Below are 6,395 nucleotides of genomic sequence, written 5' to 3'. Positions count from 1 at the left end.
TGGGTTACATTTAATCTTTTCTTAAACTTGATTTGGTTTGAACTCACTGATTTGACATCTGCCTTTCAAACTTAATCTCTTTCTTTCTTTCTTCTTCGGTGAATGGCGTGTGGGAGAAGCTCTCTCTCTTTCTTCTGTGTTTTTTGACCAAGAGCAAAAAGATGAACGTTGATTTTGTGAGAGTAGGTGAGAGAGGTTTGCTTGATGAAATCAAATCGGGCTTGAATATGGATATGATTTGCTTGGCCCGTTTTGATTTATTTGGCTTTGTTTCTCTTGGGCTTCGCTTGATTTACTAGCCCCCAGCCTTGTTGTTTTATTTTGTACTAATTGGGCTGCTTAAATTTGAATTATGGCCTGCAATATATAATAACTAATTAGCAGCATACAACTATTAATTAATCAATATTAATTATTTATTTTGCCAAAAATAATATTTGTCATCACTAATTAATTTAGTTAATTTCTTAACTTAACACAACTAACCTTTCAAATTAAGAATCACTCGATAATTTTTTAAATTCCACTATAAACGCTTATCCCCACTAGCTATTGAATACATTTGCTCCTATTTTAGAAGATTAATCCATTTTAAGCTATAATTTTAATTATTTGGATCATATGAATAGTATTATTTCCATCCATTTATAATGGTTTGATATCATTTCAGTAAAACTATAAAACTATAGCAAGTATCTATAATTAAACAGACACACACATATAAATCCTTTTTACTTTCCTTTGTGTATTATATTTTTCTCTCGGTATTTTCACTTTTTCCATGATGGTGAAGAAGACAGAAAAAAAAAATCCTAGCTGGAATGGAGCATGGTTATATCGCTTACATAATTAATATGCTTATATTAATGGTTATGTAATTATTATACCTGTTATTTAGAATGCTGGTTTGATGGCCATAACTTGCCCCTAATATCTTTGATTGGTGTTTTGAAATAATCTAAAGCTAGCTAGCTAGCTAGATAATGACATGATAAAATATATATGAATGGTGATGAAAGTGGGGTATGGTTAATTGACCACTCAATGGAGAAAACTGGCATCTTATAATAGCCAATAGCCTCTCCTTTCATTAGAAAATTGATGCGGATTGAAAGCACCATTCCAGTGCACCATTATTAGATATATCTATGGCTTTATGCGTATGGAACTATGATAGCATTCATTAGTAGTTGAAAGTTGATAATGGCCCCCACCCTCCTCCTTATGCTTATCCCAAGTCCCAACCCACACGTATTGTAACTCATTTATCAACATTTTTAACCTAATAACATGCATTCATCATCCCCAGTGTGGTAGTGTATACTATAGATGGTGTCTAAGTTAATATTTAGCTAGACAAGATTATGCTATGAAATACAAACAACAATTAATTTTCAAATGCAAATGATTAAATGAACATATAGTGCAGATATTTAACCTAAAGCACAATTGGTCAAAATAAGCTACTAGGAAACATAAGATGATATATGTCGGAAATTTATATAAGATATTATGTCTGCAATTGGTATAGGTTAGGTGCCCCTCAATAACAACAATTCAAACAAATCACAGAACATATATGTATGAATGGCTGAATAGTAAGTATTGTTGATTGCGTAAAGTAAGAAAATTTGGTTGATTGCTTGTAAAATGTAATGAAAGTATATTACAACCTTGAAGTATTTTAATTTTTATCCACAATATCAAATATCTGAATTTTTTTTCTTGATATAATAAATGCATAGATAATGGCCCGGTAGAATGGCCTCACAATTGTACGTGGACCAAGTCTTAAAACAACAATAACACGTGTGTGGTGGGCATATCTCGATAGAGTGTCCAAGATTGTCCCATACGCCCATCCCACATGTATTTAAATAAATTCTGAAAAAAATGTTATATCTATATATTTTTATTATTTTTGAATATATTAAAAATGAAAATATAAAATTTTCTAAAGTTTGATAACACAAAAAATATATAAAAAGATATACATACAAAATAGTATAAATATTTTTTTAATTAAATTATGACTGAGATATCCCGATGAGCGTGGATCAGATAAACACCGAAATGATTTATGAAGTCATTAATTATTCTCATCTAACAATATTATATATTAACATATTTAATTAATCCAATAGTTAATGGATATACATAGGAGGATAATAACTAGATTCAAGTATATCCTCATAATGTGTATTATACGGGTCTGGGTATTTTATTAAATATTAAATTACTGCAAAAAACAGTGTAATTATTGACGCAAAAAATCAACGGTCAAAATGTCGTCGATTGGTCATCGATAAAATAAAAAAATAATTAAAAATAAAATATTAAATTCGATGATCATGTTGTCTATTATTTTGATAACTTTTTAAAGTTTTTCTTCTTATTGTCACATTGCAGCCGGAGGGACGGGCTGAAAATTTTTTTCTTTAAAATTGACACACAGGACGTTTATTTTAATAATTAATAATATAGACAGCTTTTTCGTCGATAATTTTAAACGATCGAGATCTCTTTTAAAAATTGAATAAAGGGTATAGATTTATTAAATAAAATAGACGGCTACATTGTTGATTTTTATTTTAATTAAAATCGACGAATCTACCGTTGATTTTTATAAAAAAATCGCTCTGCCTTTATTTTCCGCATTTTCATTTTTCTTTAAAATCGACACACCAGCCGTCTATTTTAATAATTATAATATAGACAACTTTCGTTGTCGATAATTTTAAACGATCGAGATCTCTTTTTCGAGGCTAAATAAAGGATATAGTTTTATTAAATAAAATAGACGGCTAAGTTGTTGATTTTTATTTTAATTAAAATCAACGAAGTTACAGTCGATTTTTATAAACAAAAAATTTTCCGCGCCTCTCGTTTCCTTCAATTCCTCGCTTACATTTTACCCAAAATAATTAACTAACCCTAAATTGGGCTTTCTCCATTTCACTGCCACCATTTTACCAACCTTCCTTCTCCGCTGCCACTACGCCGTCGTGACTCCACTACCTCCGCACCATCGTCGCTCTGTTGCTTCCGTGCTCGTCGTCGTTCCATCACACTTGCGTCGCTGTCACTCCGTAATCAATGGCAATGCGGTGCTGCAAGCTATCAGATCTGAGATTGCGGAGGAAGTGTACTCCCTCTCTCAAAAGTCGACAAGGTACTCAATTCCGATCTCAATCCTATGAAGTGTGATTATTTGCAGGGACGTCTTAGCATAAATCATGAACTTAGAAATGTATATCAAAAGTTCATTGAAAGAATTGTACATGATCGATGCTATCTGAGTATTAAACAGATTCTTGTGTATTTTACTATGCCGACATATGTGTATACAAAATGTATGTGAAGACTTTAAAACGTAACAAGTAGTTAACAATTTTTGTTTGGAGAAACCGAGGTTCTTCTTTGTTATTTTGCCATCATATTTATATGTTTGTTTTTGTTGATGATAATCAACAAGAAAAGAGTGAAGCAGAAGAGAAAGAAGAAGATGATGGATGAAATGACCAAAAATCAACCTTCACACTTGTGGTGGCTTGACACCACCACCACCAACCGTTTCCCATAGCTTTAGTCCACTCTTTCAGGTTCCAAATTCCATTCCTCTGTCTCCATCCTTATCAATTTGCATAGTAAAAAATGGTTGCAATTTTGGACAAATTCATAAGTTATAACTGATAATTTATAATTATTAGATTGTCTTGTAACTTGTTATATGCATAGAAAGTCTATTTTTTTATAATTATATTAGCGGTTATGTATTTAGCTGTTGAGTAACTTTTGTTTAGTTTGACTGTGACTTGTATATAATTAAGAGTCTGTATCTTCTTTAAAAGCTACTGTGAGAAACAGAATGTTGAAGGGTAATAAGTTTATATTAGTAGTCCATCAATCCATTTATGTATAAATTTATTATATAATATTTAGTATAAATTATATTTTAAAATTTATTTTTCTTGTTATCTTATATTTGTATAAATTTTATTTGTATTAATTGTATACTATTTTTCAAATAAAAAATAATTAAAAAAATGTGGCTATTAAAATTGACGGTAAAGTTGTTGCTTTTTAAATTTAAAATAGACAAAAGAAAATAACATATAGACAACGAGCTTGTCGGTATTTTAATAATTAAATCGACGGCTTTTTTGTCAAGTTTATTAAATCAAATATCGACGAAAATGGTGTCGATTTTGTATAATAATATCGACGGTTTTTGTGTCGATTTTATTGAATTAAATATCGACAAAAATATTGTCGATTTTGTATAATAATATCGACGGCAAAACTGTCGATTTTATTAAGAAGGTAAAATTTTCACACTCATATTATAGACGGAAAGATTGTCGATTTTAATGAATTATTATTGATGGCCTAGTAAGCCGTCGATTTTATCAGAATTTTGAAAAATCGACAAGATTAATAGCGACCACATCCACCGTTGATTTTGTCGTCGATTTTTGATATTATCGATGGCCTAGCCGTCGATTTGGCCGTCGATTTTAAAGGTATTTCTTGTAGTGAACCATAATATTTTGAATAGGAGCTATTCAGATAAAAATGTTTAAAATGTCTTTTTTTAAATATATTTTTAAGAATAAAAATTTAATATATATAATCGATTAAATTGTGCTATTTTTATTAAATTAGATCAGATAAATTAATTTAATCAAAAAAATAGTGAATTAAATTTTAAACTAATCTAAATTAATATTATTTTTATAGAAAATGACTCTAATACTCCTATTATAAATCCTGCTATTGTGAAAAAATATGCTAGACGTGCTCAATTGGGTGAAAATTTTTAATTAGACCGTGCCACTTTGAAATCAGATGGTGTTTTTGACTAAAATACTTCTATAATTTTTTATAAAAATTATTAATTTAGACTAATTTAAAATTTAATTTATTAATTTTTTAGTTAAACTGATTTGTCTGATTTAATTTTAATAAAAATAATACAATATATATATCAAATTTAATTATTAAAAAATATCTTTAAAAAATACGTTTTTAACATCTTTATCGAAGACTTCTATTTTAAATTTCCTCTAGTTTCACATGGTAACTTCATTTTGTATCTTCTTTTGAAAATTGTGTCTTTGAGAATGAGAGAATAAATTATCCAATATAAGAATCGTATTTAGAAGATTTTTGGTTGTTAAGTTCAAGTTACAAAATTTTGATATAAAAATTTGTGAAGTGTATGCTTTGCAAGTTAGCAGCTATTGGACTGCCTCTTTTAATAGACTAATTAATGAATAAATAATTCTTTATGTCTTAATCATGCCTCAAATTTTTCCACTTTGTATCCCAAATATAGGTAACAATAATAAAATAGTTAATAATCAATTAAGACAGATTTTGGATGTGTAGTCTTACATTTTTCAGGTATATGTACATTTTTTTAATCTGGCAGACTAGTAATTTAATTGATCTTTTAGATTGATAGGTCCTCGGATCTTACTTTGCTTGAAATCTACTTCTATGTACTTCTTGTATCTTGCACCTCTTATTTTTTGATTTTGATACTTTGATACAATTCTTACCCCAAAAGGATAAAAAAAAACTTATTTTTGTTGTTTGGCAAACAATATAAAGATAAAATATTATTTTAATTTTTAATGTTTAGATTAAATTATAATTTAGTTTTTAATGTTTTAAATATTTTATTTTTATTGTAAGAAATTTTAAACAGATTAAATATTCTTTTACTGTTAAATTTACATAAATAATTAATAGAGTAAATGACATGGACGTTAATAATGTTATTGTTAAGTTATATATTTTTGTTTATGTTAAAAAAATATAACTAAAATCTTCTTGTAACATTTTTTATGAATATCCTTTTTATATATAAAAAAATACTACTAATAATAAAAAAAAAACGTTTACACTAGTGATGTTAGTAGATCAATTTTACTTACATGTTAAAATCAAATATTATTGACTCTTAAATATAATAATTATTTGTGTCAAATTTAACAAAAGGACAATGTTAAATCCGTTTCAAGTTTTTTGGACTTAAATAAAATGTCTGAAATTTTTAAAAACTAAAATGAGACGATTAAAACGTTAGAGATCAAATTAAGACTTAATCCAAGCATTAAAGACTAATTCGTCGCAGATTGGAGCTCTATTTAAGGGTTTGTCGGCTGGCCAATAGGTTGTTGTTGAATGTACAAGATAGGATTCACACTCCCAACACTTATTTAAGCATACTAATAAACTAACTATTAGACCAATCTAACTTGGTTAAGACTAAAATGATACTTTATATCCAAAATATAAAACCCTAATTATGCGATAGCATGTTTTCAAAATCCAAGCGGGGATCCGTGTTTAGTTCCCTTTTATGTTTTGGGATCAAGCCCAGAAAG

This window comes from Arachis duranensis, chromosome 8 (genome assembly GCF_000817695.3).
Source record: "Arachis duranensis cultivar V14167 chromosome 8, aradu.V14167.gnm2.J7QH, whole genome shotgun sequence".
NCBI lineage: Eukaryota > Viridiplantae > Streptophyta > Magnoliopsida > Fabales > Fabaceae > Arachis > Arachis duranensis.
This window is presented reverse-complemented; position numbering follows the sequence as displayed.